This window comes from Balaenoptera physalus, assembly GCF_965194825.1.
Source record: "Balaenoptera physalus genome assembly, contig: SUPER_1_unloc_4, whole genome shotgun sequence".
In the NCBI taxonomy this organism is placed as follows: domain Eukaryota; kingdom Metazoa; phylum Chordata; class Mammalia; order Artiodactyla; family Balaenopteridae; genus Balaenoptera; species Balaenoptera physalus.
The window spans coordinates 387,224-410,958 of record NW_028126595.1 but is presented as its reverse complement, the minus strand read 5'-3'; the positions used below and the strand labels follow the sequence as shown (position 1 = coordinate 410,958).

Genomic DNA, 23,735 nt, shown 5'->3' with positions numbered 1-23,735 from the left:
TCAATTCCCACTAGGCTTCAAAGTCTGATTCTCTAGGAATTCCTCCTCCCGTTGCAGGACCCCCAGGTTGGGAAGCCTGACGTGGGGCTCAGAACCTTCACTCCAGTGGGTGGACTTCTGTGGTATAAGTGTTCGCCAGTCTGTGAGTCACCCACCCAGCAGTTATGGGATTTGATTTTACTCTGATTGCGCCCTCCTACCGTCTCACTGTGGCTTCTCCTCTGTCCTTGGACGTGCGGTATCCTCCTTGGTGTAGTCCAGGGTCTTCCTGTCAGTGATTGTCCAGCAGCCAGTTGTGATTCTGGTGCTCTCGCTAGAGGGAGTGAGAGCACGTCCTTCTACTCCGCCATCTTGGTTAATGCTCTGTTTGTTGACATTTTGCTGATGGTCATTCTGACTGGTGTGAGGTGATACCTTCGTGTAGATTGGATTTGCATGCGTCTCATAATTCCTGGTGTTTTGCGTTTATCAATGTTCTTTTCATTTTTTTTAAGATGGAGCTAAAGTTACAACTTCAAATTGCCTTCTTGAAAAATTTGCCACGTTTCGATTTTTTTGGCCATTCCCTACCCCAGGACATTTTTAGAGGGCATGAGTCATTTACAGCCCTGCAGTCCTTGTGAATATTAGTGACCATTAGCAGTAGATTTAAAGCTGCTGTTTGAGGAAACAGCCTTAGGGTGGCAGCATTTCCATGTTGCCAACTCTGCTTGCTAGGCAAACAGAACCTTGCTGCAAGTTGTGCTTTTAGGTTGCAGATTAGAGTGGAATGTGCCAGGACAAACCCTCATAAGTTTTAGCCTCCGTAATTCTTGTTTGTGTCTTTAAGTTGTAGTTTTTATCAGAGCAAATTTGATTGAAAAATGTCTTTTTTTCTAGGTGTACAGAATCTTGTGCATTTACACATATACATATATATCTGTTGATCTTTGGGTCCTTTCCCATGTAGGTTGTTACAGAGTGTTGAGTAGACCACTTTTGGTATTCCATAGGTCTTTGGGGATTATATATTTTATATGTATTAATATATGTGTGTTAACCCCAATATCCTAATTTATCCATTCCTCACACCTTTTCTTTGGCTTAACCATAAGTTTGTCTTCTCAATCTGAGATTGCCTTTCTCTAGGAAATATGTTCATGTTTATGAATTTTCAGATAACGTAAGGGACATCATAGGGCATTTGTCTTTCGCATTCTGACTTACTTCACGTTGTGTGATTATCTCTAGGCTCATCTGTGGTGCTGCATATGCCATTGTTTTATTTTTTTTGTGACTGATACTCCGATCTGTCCATATACCACTTCTTCTTTGTCCATTCATCTGATTATGGACCTTTTTTTTGCTTCCATGTCTTGGCAATTTCAATATTGCTGCAGTGCCATTTGCCTGCCTCTGTCTTTCCGATTCTTGTGGTCTTAGGTTATAGGCCCAAAAGGTGCCCTGCAGCATCATATGGTAGCTTAATTTTTATGTTTTAAAGCAGCTCCGTTCAGTTTTCGTTAGTGCTGTTACCATTTTACATTCCACCAGCAGCTAGAAGGTACAGAGTTCTCTAAAAGCCCTTCAGCATTTATAGTTTGTAGACTTTTTGCTGATGGTCATTTGACTGGTGTAAGCTGAAACCTTTTTGGAAGTTGAATTTGCATGTGGCTAATAATTCCTTATACTGAGCTTTAGGCATGTCCTTTTTTTTCTTTTCCTTTTTTTTAAAGAGTGAGTACAACTTCCCTCCTCTTATTGACTTTTTGAAAAATTTCTCATATGTTGAATTTTCTTACCTATTCCCTACGCCAGGGCATGTTTTGAGGGCGTGTGTCATTTACAGCCCTGCAGTCTTTGTGACTATATAAGCAACCATTGGCACTGGGTTTAAAGCTGCTGTTGTGGGAAACAGCCACTAGGCGGCAGCATTATTACGTTCTCAACTCTTGTTACTAGTTCAAAAGTTTCTTCCTGGAAGTAGTGTTCCAAGGTTGTAAATTAGAGTGGAATGTGCTGGGGCAAGCCCTCAGAAGTTTATGTCACCTTACTTATGTTTGTTTTTTAAATTTAATTTCTATTTCTTATCGGAGTAAATTTGATTAGAGTGTTGTGGTTTTCTGGCTGTACAGAATCTGCTCAATGATTCATACATATGTCTGTTCATTTTCGGATTCTGTTACTATGTATGTTATTACAGAATGTTGAATAGACCTCCCTTGGTATTTGGTAGGTGTTTTGTCTTTATATATTTTATATGTATTGGTGGGTATATAATTCATATAGTTTATATGTTATTTGTTTATATACATTTAACATACATTAGTATATCTATGTTAGCCCCATAGTCCTAATTTATCGATCTTCCCACCTTTCATTTTGGCTAACCATTTGTTTGTTTTTTAAGTCTGTGAGTGTCTTTTTCTGTGGAAATATGTTCATTGGTAGCAACCTTAGGCTAATATGTATACATGATATCATAGGATATTTGTCATTCCCTCGTGACTTACTTAAGCTAATATGATTATTTCTAGGCTCATGTGTAGTCCTGAAATCGGCATTGTTCATTTTTTTCCCGAGGCTACTCCTCCATTCGGTATGTGTACCACTTCTTCTGTGTCCATTTATCTGTTGATAGACATTTTCTTTGCTTCCATATCTTGGCTATTGTAAATACTGCTACAGTACATGATTTTCCATCCCGTGTCTTTTTGATTCTCACTTTCACAGGTGAAAGGCCCAATAGTGGGCCTTCCTGATCATATGGTGACTCAATTTTTACCTTTAAACGCGCTGTCATTCTGTTCCTATTATTGGCCATTATCAGTTTACATCCCACTTAGACCGAGAGGGTACGCTATTCTCCACAACATCTTCAGCATCTATTGTTTGTTGACTTTTTGCTGATGGTCATTCTGACTGGTTTGAGGTGATAACTTTGTGTAGATTGGATTTGCATGCGTCTAATAATTCCTGATGTTTTGCGTTTATCAATGTGCTTTTCATTTTTTTTTAAGATAGAGCTAATGTTACAACTTCAAATTGCCTTCTTGAAAAATTTGATGCGTTTGGAATTTTTGGCCTTTCCCTACCCCAGGACATTTTTAGAGGGCATGAGTCATTTACAGCCCTGCAGTCCTTGTGAATATTACTGACCATTAGCAGTAGATTTAAAGCTGCTGTTTGAGGAAACGGCCTTAGTGTGGCAGCATTTCTACATTGCCAACTCTGCTTGCTAGGGAAACAGAACCTTTGTGCAAGTTGTGCTTTTAGGTTGCAGATTAGAGTGGAATGTGCCAGGACAAACCCCCATAAGTTTTAGCCTCCGTAATTCTTGTTTGTGTCTTTAAGTTGTAGTTTTTATCAGAGCAAATTTCATTGAAAAATGTCTCTTTTTCTAGGGTACAGAATCTTGTTTATTTACATATATACATATATCTATTGATCTTTGGGTCCTTTTCCATGTAGGTTGTTATAGAGTGTTAAGTAGACCACTTTTGGTATTCCATAGGTCTTTGGGGATTATATATTTTATATGTATTAATATATGTGTGTTAACCCCAATATCCTAATTTATCCATTCCTCACACCTTTTCTTTGGCTTAACCATAAGTTTGTCTTCTCAATCTGAGATTGCCTTTCTCTAGGAAATATGTTCATGTTTATGAATTTTCAGATAACATAAGGGACATCATAGGGCATTTGTCTTTCGCATTCTGACTTACTTCACGTTGTGGGATTATCTCTAGGCTCATCTGTGGTGCTGCATATGCCATTCTTTAATTTTTTTTGTGACTGATATTCCAATCTGTCCATATAACACTTCTTCTTTGTCCATTCATCTGATTATGGACCTTTTTTTTGCTTCCATGTCTTGGCAATTTCAATATTGCTGCAGTGCCATTTGCCTGCCTCTGTCTTTCCGATTCTTGTGGTCTTAGGTTATAAGCCCAAAAGGTGCCCTTCCGCATCATATGGTAGTCAATTTGTACCTATAAAAGCAGCTCCATTCAGTTTTCATTAGTGCTGTTACCACTTTACATTCCACCAGCAGCTAGAAGGTACAGAGCTCTCTAAAAGCCCTTCAGCATTTATAGTTTGTAGACTTTTTGCTGATGGTTATTTGACTGGTGTGAACTGAAACCTTTTTGGAAGTTGGATTTGCATGTGGTTAATAATTCCTTATACTGAGCTTCAGGCATGTCCTTTTTTTTCTTTTCCTTTTTTATTTAAATAGTGACTATAACTTCCCTCTTCATATTGACTTCTTGAAACGTTTGTCATTTGTTGAATTTTCTTGCCTATTCCCTTCCCCAGGGCATTTTTTGAGGGAAGGTGTCATTTACAGCCCTGCAGTCCTTGTGACTATTAAGCAACCATTAGCACTTGGTTTAAAGCTGCTGTTGTGGGAAACAGCTACAAGGCGGCAACATTATTACATGCTCAACTCTTGTTACTGGGGCAACAGAGTCTTCTTGGAGGTAGTGTTCCAAGGTTGTAAATTACACTGGAATGTGCTGGGACGAGCCCCCAGAAGTTTATGTCTCCTTACTTCTGTTTGTTTTTTAAATTTAATTTATATTTCTTATTGGAGTAAATTTGATTAGAGTGTTTTGATTGTCTGGCTGTACAGAATCTGCTCAATGATTCATAGGCATGTCTGTTCATCTTCGGATCCTGTTACCATGTATGTTATTACAGAATGTTGAGTAGACCTCCCTTGGTATTTGGTAGGTGTTTTGTCATTATAAATTTTATATGTATTGGTGACTATATAATTCATATAGTTTATATACATTCAACATACATTAGTATATGTATGTTAGCCCCATAGTCCTAATTTATCCATCCTCCCACCTTTCATTTTGGCTAACCATTAGTTTGTTTTATAAGTCTGTGAGTGTCTTTCTCTGTGGAAATATATTCATTGGTAGCAATCGTAGAATAACATGTATACCTGATATCATAGGATATTTGTCATTCCCTCTTGACTTACTTAACCTAATATGATTATTTTTAGGCTCATCTGTAGTCCTGAAAATGGCATTGTTCTTTTTTTTCCCTAGGCTACTATTCCATTCTGTCCATATACTACTTTTTCTTTGTACTTTCAACTGTTTATGGACCTTTTTTTTGCTTCCATGTCTTGGCTATTTCAATATTGCTGCAGTGCACATTTGCCTGTCTCTGTCTTTCCGATTCTGGTGATCTTAGGTTATAGGCCCAAAAGGTTCCCTGCCACATCATATTGTAGATCAATTTTTACCTTTTAAAGCAGCTCCATTCTGTTTTCGTTAGTGCTGTTACCACTTTACATTCCACCAGCAGCTAGAAGGTACAGAGTTCTCTAAAAGCCCTTCAGCATTTATAGTGTGTAGACTTTTTGCTGATGGTCATTTGACTGGTTTGAGCTGAAACCTTTTTCACGTTAGATTTGCATGTGGCTAATAATTCCTTATACTGAGCTTTAGGCATGTCCTTTTTTTTCTAAAAACTGACTACAACTTCCCTCTTCATATTGACTTCTTGAAAAATTTGTCATGTGTAGAATTTTCTTGCTTATTCCCTACCCCAGGGCATTTTTTGAGGACAGGTGTCATTTATAGCCCTGCAGTCCTTGTGACTAGTAAGCAACCATTAGCACTTGTTTTAAAGCTGCTGTTATGGGAAACAGCCACAAGGCGGCAGCATTATTACATTCTTAACTCTTGTTACTAGGGCAACAGAGTCTTCCTGGAGGTAGTGTTACAAAGTTGTAAATTAGAGTGGAATGTGCTGAGACAAGCCCCCAGAAGTTTATGTCTCCTTACTTATGTTTGTTTTTTAAATTTAATTTCTATTTCTTATCGGCGTAAATTTGATTAGAGTGTTGTGGTTTTCTGGCTGTACAGAATATGCTCAATGATTCATACATATGTCTGTTCATCTTCGGATTCTGTTACCTTGTATGTTATTACAGAATGTTGAGTAGACCTCCCTTGGTATTTGGTAGGTGTTTTGTCCTTATATATTTTATATGTATTGGTGACTATATAATTCATATAGTTTATATGTTATATGTTTATATACATTTAACATACATTAGTATATGTATGTTAGCCCCATAGTCCTAATTTATCCATCCTCCCACCTTTCATTTTGGCTAACCATTAGTTTGTTTTGTAAATCTGTGATTGTCTTTTTCTGTGGAAATATGTTCATTGGTAGCAATCTTAGGATAACATGTATACATGATATCATAGGATATTTGTCATTCCCTCTTGACTTACTTAAGCTAATATGATTATTTCTAGGCTCATGTGTAGTCCTGAAAACGGCATTGTTCATTTTTTTCCCGAGGCTACTCTTCCATTCGGTATGTGTACCACTTCTTCTTTGTCCATTTATCTGTTGATGGACATTTTGTTTGCTTCCATGTTTTGGCTATTGTAAGTACTGCTGCAATACACGGTTTTCCATCCCGTGCCTTTTTGATTCTGGCTTTCACAGGTGACAGGCCCAATAGTGGGCCTTCCAGATCATATGGTGACTCAATTTTTACCTTTAAACGCACTGCTGTCCTGTTCCTATTATTTGGCCATTAGCAGTTTACATCCCACTTAGACCGAGAGGTTACGCTTTTCTCCACAACTGCTTCAGCACCTATTGTTTGTTGACATTTTTTTTCACACACACACAGTGTAATTTATTTTTACAAGAGATAAATAGACTGACACTAAGCATTGTACATGGATGACCACAACAAAAGCAACAATGATTGCAGTTACCAAACCTGAAAGACACTCATACTATGTCATAATATTAACATTCAGTCCAGTAATCCTCCACTGTAACAGCTCCTTTACTTTGCAGTGAAAATTGATTTGTATATTCTTTGCCTCTGAGTCCTTGTGGGATTTTTTTTTTTAATTCAGACAGAAAGTCACAAAAATTATACTCATCCTCATCAGTTCACTCAGTCCCATGTAATTAAATTTTTTTTTCATCTTGATCTTTTGTTAGCACTTTTTTGAGTTCATCAGTTTTTCATTAGAGTTCTGAAAATGCTTATTCATTCAGTTCAGCAGTGCAGTCAGTTACCAGAAACTTGTACTTGTCAGAGTCTTTTCCATGAATTTCTTGAAGATGAAACCCTTTAATAGGAACATATTTGCAAAAGCATCAGAGTACACCCAGAACTGTCTGTAAATGAGAAAAGACGTAAAAATGACCACAGTTAAAGATTTGATGAAAGTTCATAATAATGCAGTTGACAAGAAAATTAGTTATTTCTGAGATATACATTTTAAAGTAATAACTAGGATTATTACTTATAACATTATACCAGAACATATAAGATTTTTAGAAATTTCATGTAATGTCTGAAACATTTATATTAACATATTTCCATACATATTTCCATACAAATACAAATATAAGATTTTTAGAAATTTCATGTAATGTCTGAAACATTTATATTAACATATTTCCATACAAATAACCCAATGAAAGTTTAGTATTAGTTGTTTTGTTTGTTTGTTTTTTTATGCTGCAGGTTCTTATTAGGCATCAATTTTATACACATCAGTGTATACATGTCAATCCCAATCGCCCAATTCAGCACACCACCATCCCCACCCCACCGCAGTTTTCCCCCCTTGGTGTCCATATGTCCATTCTCTACATCTGTGTCTCAACTTCTGCCCTGCAAACCGGCTCATCTGTACCATTTTTCTAGGTTCCACATACATGCATTAATATACGATATTTGTTTTTCTCTTTCTGACTTACTTCACTCTGTGTGACAGTCTCTAGATCCATCCACTTCTCAACAAATGACTCAATTTCGTTCCTTTTTATGGCTGAGTAATATTCCATTGTATATATGTACCACAACTTCTTTATCCATTCGTCTGTTGATGGGCATTTAGGTTGCTTCCATGACCTGGCTATTGTAAATAGTGCTGCAATGAACATTCGGGTGCATGTGTCTTTTTGAATTACGGTTTTCTCTGGGTATATGCAGTCCCAGTAGTGGGATTGCTGGGTCATATGGTAATTCTATTTTTAGTTTTTTAAGGAACCTCCATATTGTTCTCCATAGTGGCTGTATCAATTTACATTCCCACCAACAGTGCAAGAGGGTTCCCTTTTCTCCACACCCTCTCCAGCATTTGTTGTTTGTAGATTTTCTGATGATGCCCATTCTAACAGGAGTGAGGTGATACCTCATCGTAGTTTTGATTTGCATTTCTCTAATACTTAGCGATGTTGAGCATCTTTCCATGTGCTTCGTGGCCGTCTGTATGTCTTCTTTGGAGAAATGTCTATTTAGGTCTTCTGCCCATTTTTGGATTGGGGTGTTTGTTTCTTTAATATTGAGCTGAATGAGCTGTTTATATATTTTGGAGATTAATCCTTTGTCCGTTGATTCGTTTGCAAATATTTTCTCCCATTCCGAGGGTTGTCTTTTCGTCTTGTTTATGGTTTCCTTTGCTGTGCAAAAGCTTTGAGGTTTCATTAGGTCCCATTTGTTTATTTTTGTTTTTATTTCCATTACTCTAGGAGGTGGATCAAAAAAGATCTTGCTGTGATTTATGTCAAAGAGTGTTCTTCCTATGTTTTCCTCTAAGAGTTTTATAGTGTCCAGTCTTATATTTAGGTCTCTAATCCATTTTGAGTTTATTTTTGTGTATGGTGTTAGGGAGTATTCTAATTTCATTCTTTTGCATGTAGCTGTCCAGTTTTCCCAGCACCACTTATTGAAGAGACTGTCTTTTCTCCATTGTATATCTTTGCCTCCTTTGTCATAGATTAGTTGACCATAGGTGCGTGGGTTAATCTGTGGGCTTTCTATCTTGTTCCATTGATCTATGTTTCTGTTTTTGTGCCAGTACCATATTGTCTTGATTACTGTAGCTTTGTAGTATAGTCTGAAGTCAGGGAGTCTGACTCCTCCAGCTCCATTTTTTTCCCTCAAGACTGCTTTGGCTATTCGGGGTCTTTTGTGACTCCATACAAATTTTAAGATGATTTGTGCTAGCTCCGTAAAAAATGCCATTGGTAATTTGATAGGGATTGCATTGAATCTGTATATTGCTTTGGGTAGTATACTCATTATCACAATGTTGATTCTTCCAATCCAAGAACATGGTATATCTCTCCATCTGTTGGTATCATCTTTAATTTCTTTCATCAGTGTCTTATAGTTTTCTGCATACAGGTCTTTTGTCTCCCTAGGTAGGTTTATTCCTAGGTATTTTATTCTTTTTGTTGCAATGGTAAATGGGAGTGTTTCCATAATTTCTCTTTCAGATTTTTCATCATTAGTGTATAGGAATGCAAGAGATTTCTGTGCATTCATTTTGTATCCTGCAACTTTACCATATTCATTCATTAGCTCTAGCAGTTCTCTGGTGGCAGTTTTAGGATTCTCTATGTATAGTATCATGTCATCCGCAAACAGTGACAGTTTTACCTCCTCTTTTCCAATTTGTATTCCTTTTATTTCTTTTTCTTCTCTGATTGCCGTGGATAGGACTTCCAGAACTATGTTGAATAATAGTGGTGAGAGTGGACATCCTTGTCTCGTTCCTGATCTTAGAGGAAATGCTTTCAGTTTTTCACCATTGAGAATGATGTTTGCTGTGGGTTTGTCATATATGGCCTTTATTATGTTGAGGTAGGTTCCCTCTATGCCCACTTTCTGGAGAGTTTTTATCATAAATGGGTGTTGAATTTTGTCAAAAGCTTTTTCTGCATCTATTGAGATGATCATATGGTTTTATTCTTCAATTTGTTAATATGGTGTATCGCATTGATTGATTTGCGTATATTGACGAATCCTTGCATCCCTGGGATAAATCCCACTTGATCGTGGTGTATGATCCTTTTAATGTGTTGTTGGATTCTGTTTGCTAGTGTTTTGTTGAGGATTTTTGCATCTATATTCATCAGTGATATTGGTCTGTAATTTTCTTTTTTTGTAGTGTCTTTGTCTGGTTTTGGTATCAGGGTGATGGTGGCCTCATAGAATGAGTTTGGGAGTGTTCCTTCCTCTGCAATTTTTGGAAGAGTTTGAGAAGGATAGGTGTTAGCTCTTCTCTAAATGTTTGAGAGAATTCACCTGTGAAGCCATCTGGTCCTGGACTTTGGTTTGTTGGAAGATTTTTAATCACAGTTTCAATTTCATTACTTGTGATTGGTCTGTTCATATTTTCTGTTTCTTCCTGGTTCAGTCTTGGAAGGTTATACCTTTCTAAAAATGTGTCCATTTCTTCCAGGTTGTCCATTTTATTGGCATAAAGTTGCTCGTAGTAGTCTCTTAGGATGCTTTGTATTTCTGCGGTGTCTGTTGTAACTTCTCCTTTTTCATTTCTGATTTTATTGATGTGAGTCCTCTCCCTCTTTTTCTTGATGCGTCTGGGCTAATGCCTTATCAATTTTGTTTATCTTCTCAAAGAACCAACTTTTAGTTTTATTGATCTTTGCTATTGTTTTCTTTGTTTCTAGTTCATTTATTTCTGCTCTGATCTTTATGATTTCTTTCCTTCTGCTAACTTTGGGTTTTGTTTGTTCTTTAGGTGTAAGGTTAGATTGTTTACTTGAGATTTTTCTTGTTTCTTGAGATAGGCTTGTATAGCTATCAACTTCCCTCTTAGAACTGCTTTTGCTGCATCCCATAGGTTTTGGGTCGTCGTGTTTTCATTGTCATTTGTCTCTAGGTATTTTTTTGATTTCCTCTCTGATTTCTTCAGTGATCTCTTGGTTATTTAGTAACGTATTGTTTAGCCTCCATGTGTTTGTCTGTTTTACGTTTTTTTCCCTGTAATTCATTTCTAATCTCATAGCGTTGTGGTCCGAAAAGATGCTTGATATGATTTCAATTTTCTTAAATTTACTGAGGCTTGATTTGTGACCCAAGATGTGATCTCTCCTGGAGAATGTTCCGTGCGCACTTGAGAAGAACGTGTAATCTGCTGGTTTTGGATGGAATGTCCTATATATATCAATTAAATCTAACTGGTCTATTGTGTCATTTAAAGCTTCTGTTTCCTTATTCATTTTCATTTTGGATGATCTGTCCATTGGTGTAAGTGAGGTGTTAAAGTCCCCCACTATGATTGTGTTACTGTCGATCTCCTCTTTTATAGCTGTTAGCAGTTGCCTTATGTATTGAGGTGCTCCTATGTTGGGTGCATATATATTTATAATTGTTATATCTTCTTCTTGGATTGATCCCTTGATCGTTATGTAGTGTCCTTCCTTGTCTCTTGTAACATTCTTTATTTTAAAGTCTATTTTATCTGATATGAGTATAGCTACTCCAGCTTTCTTTTGATTTCCATTTGCATGGAATATCCTTTTCCATCGCCTCACTTTCAGTCTGTATGTGTCCCTAGGTCTAAAGTGGGTCTCTTGTAGATAGCATATATATGGGTCTTGTTTTTGTATCCATTCAGCCAGTCTATGTCTTTTGGTTGGGGCATTTAATCCATTCACGTTTAAGGTAATTATCGATATGTATGTTCCTATGACCATTTTCTTAATTGTTTTGGGTTTGTTTTTGTAGGTCCTTTTCTTCTCTTGTGTTTCCCACTTAGAGAAGTTCCTTTAGCATTTGTTGTAGAGCTGGTTTGGTGGTGCTGAATTCTCGTAGCTTTTGCTTGTCTGTAAAGCTTTTGATTTCTCCATCAAATCTAGATGAGATCCTTGCCGGGTAGAGTAATCTTGGTTGTAGGTTCTTCCCTTTCATCACTTTAAGTATATCATGCCACTCCCTTCTGGCTTGTAGAGTTTCTGCTGAGAAATCAGCTGTTAACCTTATGGGAGTTCCCTTGTATGTTATTTGTCGTTTTTCCCTTGCTGCTTTCAATAATTTTTCTTTGTCTTTAATTTTTGCCACTTTGATTACTATGTGTCTCGGCGTGTTTCTCCTTGGGTTTATCCTGTATGGGACTCTCTGCGCTTCCTGGACTTGGGTGGCTATTTCCTTTCCCATGTTAGGGAAGTTTTCGACTATAATCTCTTCAAATATTTTCTCTGGTCCTTTCTCTCTCTCTTCTCCTTCTGGGACCCCTATAATGCGAATGTTGTTGCATTTAATGTTGTCCCAGAGGTCTCTCAGGCTGTCTTCATTTCTTTTCATTCTTTTTTCTTTATTCTGTTCCGCAGCAGTGAATTCCACCATTCTGTCTTCCAGGTCACTTATCCGTTCTTCTGCCTCAGTTATTCTGCTATTGATTCCTTCTAGCGTAGTTTTCATTTCACTTATTGTATTGGTCATCTCTGTTTGTTTGTTCTTTAATTCTTCTAGGTCTTTGTTAATCATTTCTTGCATCTTCTCAATCTTTGCCTCCATTCTTATTCCGAGGTCCTGGATCATCTTCACTATCATTATTCTGAATTCTTTTTCTGGAAGGTTGCCTATCTCCACTTCATTTAGTTGTTTTTCTGGGGTTTTTTCTTGTTCCTTCATCTGGTACATAGCCCTCTGCCTTTTCATCTTGTCTATCTTTCTGTAACTGTGGTTTTTGGTCCACAGGCTGCAGGATTGTCGTTTTTCTTGTTTCTGCTGTCTGCCCTCTGGTGGTTGAGGCTATCTAAGAGGCTTGATGGGAGGCTCTGGTGGTGGGTAGAGCTGACTGTTGCTGTGGCGGTCAGAGCTCAGTAAAACTTTAATCCACTTGACTGTTGATGGGTGGGGCTGGGTTCCCTCCCTGTTGGTTGTTTTGCCTGAGGCAACCCAACACTGGAGCCTACCTGGGCTCTTTGGTGGGGTTAATGGCAGACTCTGGGAGGGCTCACGCCAAGGAGCACTTCCCAGAACCTCCGCTGCCAGTGTCCTTGTCCCCACGGTGAAACAGAGCCACGCCCCGCCTCTGCAGGAGACCCCCAAACACCAGCAGGTAGGTCTGGTTCAGTCTCCCCCAGGGTCACTGCTCCTTCCCCTGGGTCCCGATGCGCACACTACTTTGTGTGTGCCCTCCAAGAGTGGGGTCTCTGTTTCCCCCAGTCCTGTAGAAGTCCTGCAATCAATTCCCACTAGGCTTCAAAGTCTGATTCTCTAGGAATTCCTCCTCCCGTTGCAGGACCCCCAGGTTGGGAAGCCTGACGTGGGGCTCAGAACCTTCACTCCAGTGGGTGGACTTCTGTGGTATAAGTGTTCGCCAGTCTGTGAGTCACCCACCCAGCAGTTATGGGATTTGATTTTACTCTGATTGCGCCCTCCTACCGTCTCACTGTGGCTTCTCCTCTGTCCTTGGACGTGCGGTATCCTCCTTGGTGTAGTCCAGGGTCTTCCTGTCAGTGATTGTCCAGCAGCCAGTTGTGATTCTGGTGCTCTCGCAAGAGGGAGTGAGAGCACGTCCTTCTACTCCGCCATCTTGGTTAATGCTCTGTTTGTTGACATTTTGCTGATGGTCATTCTGACTGGTGTGAGGTGATACCTTCGTGTAGATTGGATTTGCATGCGTCTCATAATTCCTGGTGTTTTGCGTTTATCAATGTTCTTTTCATTTTTTGTTAAGATGGATCTAAAGTTACAACTTCAAATTGCCTTCTTGAAAAATTTGCCACGTTTCGATTTTTTTGGCCATTCCCTACCCCAGGACATTTTTAGAGGGCACGAGTCATTTACAGCCCTGCAGTCCTTGTGAATATTAGTGACCATTAGCAGTAGATTTAAAGCTGCTGTTTGAGGAAACAGCCTTAGGGTGGCAGCATTTCCATGTTGCCAACTCTGCTTGCTAGGCAAACAGAACCTTGCTGCAAGTTGTGCTTTTAGGTTGCAGATTAGAGTGGAATGTGCCAGGACAAACCCCCATAAGTTTTAGCCTCCGTAATTCTTGTTTGTGTCTTTAAGTTGTAGTTTTTATCAGAGCAAATTTGATTGAAAAATGTCTTTTTTTCTAGGTGTACAGAATCTTGTGCATTTACACATATACATATATATCTGTTGATCTTTGGGTCCTTTCCCATGTAGGTTGTTACAGAGTGTTGAGTAGACCACTTTTGGTATTCCATAGGTCTTTGGGGATTATATATTTTATATGTATTAATATATGTGTGTTCACCCCAATATCCTAATTTATCCATTCCTCACACCTTTTCTTTGGCTTAACCATAAGTTTGTCTTCTCAATCTGAGATTGCCTTTCTCTAGGAAATATGTTCATGTTTATGAATTTTCAGATAACATAAGGGACATCATAGGGCATTTGTCTTTCGCATTCTGACTTACTTCACGTTGTGGGATTATCTCTAGGCTCATCTGTGGTGCTGCATATGCCATTGTTTTATTTTTTTTGTGACTGATACTCCGATCTGTCCATATACCACTTCTTCTTTGTCCATTCATCTGATTATGGACCTTTTTTTTGCTTCCATGTCTTGGCAATTTCAATATTGCTGCAGTGCCATTTGCCTGCCTCTGTCTTTCCGATTCTTGTGGTCTTAGGTTATAGGCCCAAAAGGTGCCCTGCAGCATCATATGGTAGCTTAATTTTTATGTTTTAAAGCAGCTCCGTTCAGTTTTCGTTAGTGCTGTTACCATTTTACATTCCACCAGCAGCTAGAAGGTACAGAGTTCTCTAAAAGCCCTTCAGCATTTATAGTTTGTAGACTTTTTGCTGATGGTCATTTGACTGGTGTAAGCTGAAACCTTTTTGGAAGTTGGATTTGCATGTGGCTAATAATTCCTTATACTGAGCTTTAGGCATGTCCTTTTTGTTCCTTTTCCTTTTTTATTTAAAGAGTGACTAAAACTTCCCTCTTCATATTGACTTCTTGAAACATTTGTCATGTGTTGAATTTTCTTGCCTATTCCCTACCCCAGGGCATTTTTTGAGGACAGGTGTCATTTACAGCCCTGCAGTCCTTGTGACTATTAAGCAACCATTAGTACTTGGTTTAAAGCTGCTGTTGTGGGAAACAGCTGCAAGGCGGCAGCATTATTACGTTCTCAACTCTTGTTACTGGGGCAACAGAGTCTTCCTGGAGGTAGTGTTCCAAGGTTGTAAATTACACTAGAATGTGCTGGGACAAGCCCCCAGAAGTTTATGTCTCCTTACTTATGTTTGTTTTTTAAATTTAATTTCTATTTCTTATCGGAGTAAATTTGATTAGAGTGTTGTGGTTTTCTGGCTGTACAGAATCTGCTCAGTGATTCATACATATGTCTGTTCATTTTCGGATTCTGTTACCATGTATGTTATTACAGAATGTTGAATAGACCTCCCTTGGTATTTGGTAGGTGTTTTGTCTTTATATATTTTATATGTATTGGTGGGTATATAATTCATATAGTTTATATGTTATTTGTTTATATACATTTAACATACATTAGTATATCTATGTTAGCCCCATAGTCCTAATTTATCGATCTTCCCACCTTTCATTTTGGCTAACCATTTGTTTGTTTTATAAGTCTGTGAGTGTCTTTTTCTGTGGAAATATGTTCATTGGTAGCAACCTTAGGCTAACATGTATACATGATATCATAGGATATTTGTCATTCCCTCGTGACTTACTTAAGCTAATATGATTATTTCTAGGCTCATGTGTAGTCCTGAAATCGGCATTGTTCATTTTTTTCCCGAGGCTACTCCTCCATTCGGTATGTGTACCACTTCTTCTGTGTCCATTTATCTGTTGATAGACATTTTCTTTGCTTCCATATCTTGGCTATTGTAAATACTGCTGCAGTACATGATTTTCCATCCCGTGTCTTTTTGATTCTCCCTTTCACAGGTTAAAGGCCCAATAGTGGGCCTTCCTGATCATATGGTGACTCAATTTTTACCTTTAAACGCGCTGTCATTCTGTTCCTATTATTGGCCATTATCAGTTTACATCCCACTTAGACCGAGAGGGTACGCTATTCTCCACAACATCTTCAGCATCTATTGTTTGTTGACTTTTTGCTAATGGTCATTCTGACTGGTTTGAGGTGATAACTTTGTGTAGATTGGATTTGCATGCGTCTAATAATTCCTGATGTTTTGCGTTTATCAATGTGCTTTTCATTTTTTTTTAAGATAGAGCTAATGTTACAACTTCAAATTGCCTTCTTGAAAAATTTGATGCGTTTGGAATTTTTGGCCTTTCCCTACCCCAGGACATTTTTAGAGGGCATGAGTCATTTACAGCCCTGCAGTCCTTGTGAATATTACTGACCATTAGCAGTAGATTTAAGCTGCTGTTTGAGGAAACGGCCTTAGTGTGGCAGCATTTCTACATTGCCAACTCTGCTTGCTAGGGAAACAGAACCTTTGTGCAAGTTGTGCTTTTAGGTTGCAGATTAGAGTGGAATGTGCCAGGACAAACCCCCATAAGTTTTAGCCTCCGTAATTCTTGTTTGTGTCTTTAAGTTGTAGTTTTTATCAGAGCAAATTTCATTGAAAAATGTCTCTTTTTCTAGGGTACAGAATCTTGTTTATTTACATATATACATATATCTATTGATCTTTGGGTCCTTTTCCATGTAGGTTGTTATAGAGTGTTAAGTAGACCACTTTTGGTATTCCATAGGTCTTTGGGGATTATATATTTTATATGTATTAATATATGTGTGTTAACCCCAATATCCTAATTTATCCATTCCTCACACCTTTTCTTTGGCTTAACCATAAGTTTGTCTTCTCAATCTGAGATTGCCTTTCTCTAGGAAATATGTTCATGTTTATGAATTTTCAGATAACATAAGGGACATCATAGGGCATTTGTCTTTCGCATTCTGACTTACTTCACGTTGTGGGATTATCTCTAGGCTCATCTGTGGTGCTGCATATGCCATTCTTTAATTTTTTTTGTGACTGATATTCCAATCTGTCCATATAACACTTCTTCTTTGTCCATTCATCTGATTATGGACCTTTTTTTTGCTTCCATGTCTTGGCAATTTCAATATTGCTGCAGTGCCATTTGCCTGCCTCTGTCTTTCCGATTCTTGTGGTCTTAGGTTATAAGCCCAAAAGGTGCCCTTCCGCATCATATGGTAGTCAATTTGTACCTATAAAAGCAGCTCCATTCAGTTTTCATTAGTGCTGTTACCACTTTACATTCCACCAGCAGCTAGAAGGTACAGAGCTCTCTAAAAGCCCTTCAGCATTTATAGTTTGTAGACTTTTTGCTGATGGTTATTTGACTGGTGTGAACTGAAACCTTTTTGGAAGTTGGATTTGCATGTGGTTAATAATTCCTTATACTGAGCTTTAGGCATGTCCTTTTTTTTCTTTTCCTTTTTTATTTAAATAGTGACTATAACTTCCCTCTTCATATTGACTTCTTGAAACGTTTGTCATTTGTTGAATTTTCTTGCCTATTCCCTACCCCAGGGCATTTTTTGAGGGAAGGTGTCATTTACAGCCCTGCAGTCCTTGTGACTATTAAGCAACCATTAGCACTTGGTTTAAAGCTGCTGTTGTGGGAAACAGCTACAAGGCGGCAACATTATTACATGCTCAACTCTTGTTACTGGGGCAACAGAGTCTTCTTGGAGGTAGTGTTCCAAGGTTGTAAATTACACTGGAATGTGCTGGGACGAGCCCCCAGAAGTTTATGTCTCCTTACTTCTGTTTGTTTTTTAAATTTAATTTATATTTCTTATTGGAGTAAATTTGATTAGAGTGTTTTGATTGTCTGGCTGTACAGAATCTGCTCAATGATTCATAGGCATGTCTGTTCATCTTCGGATCCTGTTACCATGTATGTTATTACAGAATGTTGAGTAGACCTCCCTTGGTATTTGGTAGGTGTTTTGTCATTATAAATTTTATATGTATTGGTGACTATATAATTCATATAGTTTATATACATTCAATATACATTAGTATATGTATGTTAGCCCCATAGTCCTAATTTATCCATCCTCCCACCTTTCATTTTGGCTAACCATTAGTTTGTTTTATAAGTCTGTGAGTGTCTTTCTCTGTGGAAATATATTCATTGGTAGCAATCGTAGAATAACATGTATACCTGATATCATAGGATATTTGTCATTCCCTCTTGACTTACTTAACCTAATATGATTATTCTTAGGCTCATCTGTAGTCCTGAAAATGGCATTGTTCTTTTTTATCCCTAGGCTACTATTCCATTCTGTCCATATACTACTTTTTCTTTGTACTTTCAACTGTTTATGGACCTTTTTTTTGCTTCCATGTCTTGGCTATTTCAATATTGCTGCAGTGCACATTTGCCTGTCTCTGTCTTTCCGATTCTGGTGGTCTTAGGTTATAGGCCCAAAAGGTTCCCTGCCACATCATATTGTAGATCAATTTTTACCTTTTAAAGCAGCTCCATTCTGTTTTCGTTAGTGCTGTTACCACTTTACATTCCACCAGCAGCTAGAAGGTACAGAGTTCTCTAAAAGCCCTTCAGCATTTATAGTGTGTAGACTTTTTGCTGATGGTCATTTGACTGGTTTGAGCTGAAACCTTTTTCACGTTAGATTTGCATGTGGCTAATAATTCCTTATACTGAGCTTTAGGCATGTCCTTTTTTTTCTAAAAACTGACTACAACTTCCCTCTTCATATTGACTTCTTGAAAAATTTGTCATGTGTAGAATTTTCTTGCTTATTCCCTACCCCAGGGCATTTTTTGAGGACAGGTGTCATTTATAGCCCTGCAGTCCTTGTGACTAGTAAGCAACCATTAGCACTTGTTTTAAAGCTGCTGTTATGGGAAACAGCCACAAGGCGGCAGCATTATTGCATTCTTAACTCTTGTTACTAGGGCAACAGAGTCTTCCTGGAGGTAGTGTTACAAAGTTGTAAATTAGAGTGGAATGTGCTGAGACAAGCCCCCAGAAGTTTATGTCTCCTTACTTATGTTTGTTTTTTTAATTTAATTTCTATTTCTTATCGGCGTAAATTTGATTAGAGTGTTGTGGTTTTCTGGCTGTACAGAATATGCTCAATGATTCATACATATGTCTGTTCATCTTCGGATTCTGTTACCTTGTATGTTATTAAAGAATGTTGAGTAGACCTCCCTTGGTATTTGGTAGGTGTTTTGTCATTATATATTTTATATGTATTGGTGACTATATAATTCATATAGTTTATATGTTATATGTTTATATACATTTAACATACATTAGTATATGTATGTTAGCCCCATAGTCCTAATTTATCCATCCTCCCACCTTTCATTTTGGCTAACCATTAGTTTGTTTTGTAAATCTGTGATTGTCTTTTTCTGTGGAAATATGTTCATTGGTAGCAATCTTAGGATAACATGTATACATGATATCATAGGATATTTGTCATTCCCTCTTGACTTACTTAAGCTAATATGATTATTTCCAGGCTCATGTGTAGTCCTGAAAACGGCATTGTTCATTTTTTTCCCGAGGCTACTCTTCCATTCGGTATGTGTACCACTTCTTCTTTGTCCATTTATCTGTTGATGGACATTTTGTTTGCTTCCATGTTTTGGCTATTGTAAGTACTGCTGCAATACACGGTTTTCCATCCCGTGCCTTTTTGATTCTGGCTTTCACAGGTGACAGGCCCAATAGTGGGCCTTCCAGATCATATGGTGACTCAATTTTTACCTTTAAACGCACTGCCGTCCTGTTCCTATTATTTGGCCATTACCAGTTTACATCCCACTTAGACCGAGAGGTTACGCTTTTCTCCACAACTGCTTCAGCACCTATTGTTTGTTGACATTTTTTTTCACACACACACAGTGTAATTTATTTTTACAAGAGATAAATAGACTGACACTAAGCATTGTACATGGATGACCACAACAAAAGCAACAATGATTGCAGTTACCAAACCTGAAAGACACTCATACTATGTCATAATATTAACATTCAGTCCAGTAATCCTCCACTGTAACAGCTCCTTTACTTTGCAGTGAAAATTGATTTGTATATTCTTTGCCTCTGAGTCCTTGTGGGATTTTTTTTTTTAATTCAGACAGAAAGTCACAAAAATTATACTCATCCTCATCAGTTCACTCAGTCCCATGTAATTAAATTTTTTTTTCATCTTGATCTTTTGTTAGCACTTTTTTGAGTTCATCAGTTTTTCATTAGAGTTCTGAAAATGCTTATTCATTCAGTTCAGCAGTGCAGTCAGTTACCAGAAACTTGTACTTGTCAGAGTCTTTTCCATGAATTTCTTGAAGATGAAACCCTTTAATAGGAACATATTTGCAAAAGCATCAGAGTACACCCAGAACTGTCTGTAAATGAGAAAAGACGTAAAAATGACCACAGTTAAAGATTTGATGAAAGTTCATAATAATGCAGTTGACAAGAAAATTAGTTATTTCTGAGATATACATTTTAAAGTAATAACTAGGATTATTACTTATAACATTATACCAGAACATATAAGATTTTTAGAAATTTCATGTAATGTCTGAAACATTTATATTAACATATTTCCATACATATTTCCATACAAATACAAATATAAGATTTTTAGAAATTTCATGTAATGTCTGAAACATTTATATTAACATATTTCCATACAAATAACCCAATGAAAGTTTAGTATTAGTTGTTTTGTTTGTTTGTTTTTTTATGCTGCAGGTTCTTATTAGGCATCAATTTTATACACATCAGTGTATACATGTCAATCCCAATCGCCCAATTCAGCACACCACCATCCCCACCCCACCGCAGTTTTCCCCCCTTGGTGTCCATATGTCCATTCTCTACATCTGTGTCTCAACTTCTGCCCTGCAAACCGGCTCATCTGTACCATTTTTCTAGGTTCCACATACATGCATTAATATACGATATTTGTTTTTCTCTTTCTGACTTACTTCACTCTGTGTGACAGTCTCTAGATCCATCCACTTCTCAACAAATGACTCAATTTCGTTCCTTTTTATGGCTGAGTAATATTCCATTGTATATATGTACCACAACTTCTTTATCCATTCGTCTGTTGATGGGCATTTAGGTTGCTTCCATGACCTGGCTATTGTAAATAGTGCTGCAATGAACATTCGGGTGCATGTGTCTTTTTGAATTACGGTTTTCTCTGGGTATATGCAGTCCCAGTAGTGGGATTGCTGGGTCATATGGTAATTCTATTTTTAGTTTTTTAAGGAACCTCCATATTGTTCTCCATAGTGGCTGTATCAATTTACATTCCCACCAACAGTGCAAGAGGGTTCCCTTTTCTCCACACCCTCTCCAGCATTTGTTGTTTGTAGATTTTCTGATGATGCCCATTCTAACAGGAGTGAGGTGATACCTCATCGTAGTTTTGATTTGCATTTCTCTAATACTTAGCGATGTTGAGCATCTTTTCATGTGCTTCGTGGCCGTCTGTATGTCTTCTTTGGAGAAATGTCTATTTAGGTCTTCTGCCCATTTTTGGATTGGGGTGTTTGTTTCTTTAATATTGAGCTGAATGAGCTGTTTATATATTTTGGAGATTAATCCTTTGTCCGTTGATTCGTTTGCAAATATTTTCTCCCATTCCGAGGGTTGTCTTTTCGTCTTGTTTATGGTTTCCTTTGCTGTGCAAAAGCTTTGAGGTTTCATTAGGTCCCATTTGTTTATTTTTGTTTTTATTTCCATTACTCTAGGAGGTGGATCAAAAAAGATCTTGCTGTGATTTATGTCAAAGAGTGTTCTTCCTATGTTTTCCTCTAAGAGTTTTATAGTGTCCAGTCTTATATTTAGGTCTCTAATCCATTTTGAGTTTATTTTTGTGTATGGTGTTAGGGAGTATTCTAATTTCATTCTTTTGCATGTAGCTGTCCAGTTTTCCCAGCACCACTTATTGAAGAGACTGTCTTTTCTCCATTGTATATCTTTGCCTCCTTTGTCATAGATTAGTTGACCATAGGTGCGTGGGTTAATCTGTGGGCTTTCTATCTTGTTCCATTGATCTGTGTTTCTGTTTTTGTGCCAGTACCATATTGTCTTGATTACTGTAGCTTTGTAGTATAGTCTGAAGTCAGGGAGTCTGACTCCTCCAGCTCCATTTTTTTCCCTCAAGACTGCTTTGGCTATTCGGGGTCTTTTGTGACTCCATACAAATTTTAAGATGATTTGTGCTAGCTCCGTAAAAAATGCCATTGGTAATTTGATAGGGATTGCATTGAATCTGTATATTGCTTTGGGTAGTATACTCATTATCACAATGTTGATTCTTCCAATCCAAGAACATGGTATATCTCTCCATCTGTTGGTATCATCTTTAATTTCTTTCATCAGTGTCTTATAGTTTTCTGCATACAGGTCTTTTGTCTCCCTAGGTAGGTTTATTCCTAGGTATTTTATTCTTTTTGTTGCAATGGTAAATGGGAGTGTTTCCATAATTTCTCTTTCAGATTTTTCATCATTAGTGTATAGGAATGCAAGAGATTTCTGTGCATTCATTTTGTATCCTGCAACTTTACCATATTCATTCATTAGCTCTAGCAGTTTTCTGGTGGCAGTTTTAGGATTCTCTATGTATAGTATCATGTCATCCGCAAACAGTGACAGTTTTACCTCCTCTTTTCCAATTTGTATTCCTTTTATTTCTTTTTCTTCTCTGATTGCCGTGGATAGGACTTCCAGAACTATGTTGAATAATAGTGGTGAGAGTGGACATCCTTGTCTCGTTCCTGATCTTAGAGGAAATGCTTTCAGTTTTTCACCATTGAGAATGATGTTTGCTGTGGGTTTGTCATATATGGCCTTTATTATGTTGAGGTAGGTTCCCTCTATGCCCACTTTCTGGAGAGTTTTTATCATAAATGGGTGTTGAATTTTGTCAAAAGCTTTTTCTGCATCTATTGAGATGATCATATGGTTTTATTCTTCAATTTGTTAATATGGTGTATCGCATTGATTGATTTGCGTATATTGACGAATCCTTGCATCCCTGGGATAAATCCCACTTGATCGTGGTGTATGATCCTTTTAATGTGTTGTTGGATTCTGTTTGCTAGTGTTTTGTTGAGGATTTTTGCATCTATATTCATCAGTGATATTGGTCTGTAATTTTCTTTTTTTGTAGTGTCTTTGTCTGGTTTTGGTATCAGGGTGATGGTGGCCTCATAGAATGAGTTTGGGAGTGTTCCTTCCTCTGCAATTTTTGGAAGAGTTTGAGAAGGATAGGTGTTAGCTCTTCTCTAAATGTTTGAGAGAATTCACCTGTGAAGCCATCTGGTCCTGGACTTTGGTTTGTTGGAAGATTTTTAATCACAGTTTCATTACTTGTGATTGGTCTGTTCATATTTTCTGTTTCTTCCTGGTTCAGTCTTGGAAGGTTATACCTTTCTAAAAATGTGTCCATTTCTTCCAGGTTGTCCATTTTATTGGCATAAAGTTGCTCGTAGTAGTCTCTTAGGATGCTTTGTATTTCTGCGGTGTCTGTTGTAACTTCTCCTTTTTCATTTCTGATTTTATTGATGTGAGTCCTCTCCCTCTTTTTCTTGATGCGTCTGGGCTAATGCCTTATCAATTTTGTTTATCTTCTCAAAGAACCAACTTTTAGTTTTATTGATCTTTGCTATTGTTTTCTTTGTTTCTAGTTCATTTATTTCTGCTCTGATCTTTATGATTTCTTTCCTTCTGCTAACTTTGGGTTTTGTTTGTTCTTTAGGTGTAAGGTTAGATTGTTTACTTGAGATTTTTCTTGTTTCTTGAGATAGGCTTGTATAGCTATCAACTTCCCTCTTAGAACTGCTTTTGCTGCATCCCATAGGTTTTGGGTCGTCGTGTTTTCATTGTCATTTGTCTCTAGGTATTTTTTTGATTTCCTCTCTGATTTCTTCAGTGATCTCTTGGTTATTTAGTAACGTA

At 37.6% G+C, this 23,735-nt stretch overlaps 1 long non-coding RNA gene across 2 annotated transcripts in view; it reads right to left on the bottom strand.

Annotated features, from left to right (window-relative positions):
- The window catches only part of LOC309650548, a 251,516-nt gene that overhangs the window by 163,510 nt on the left and 64,271 nt on the right, over positions 1–23,735 (bottom strand). The gene's annotated exons all lie outside the window — the stretch shown is intronic.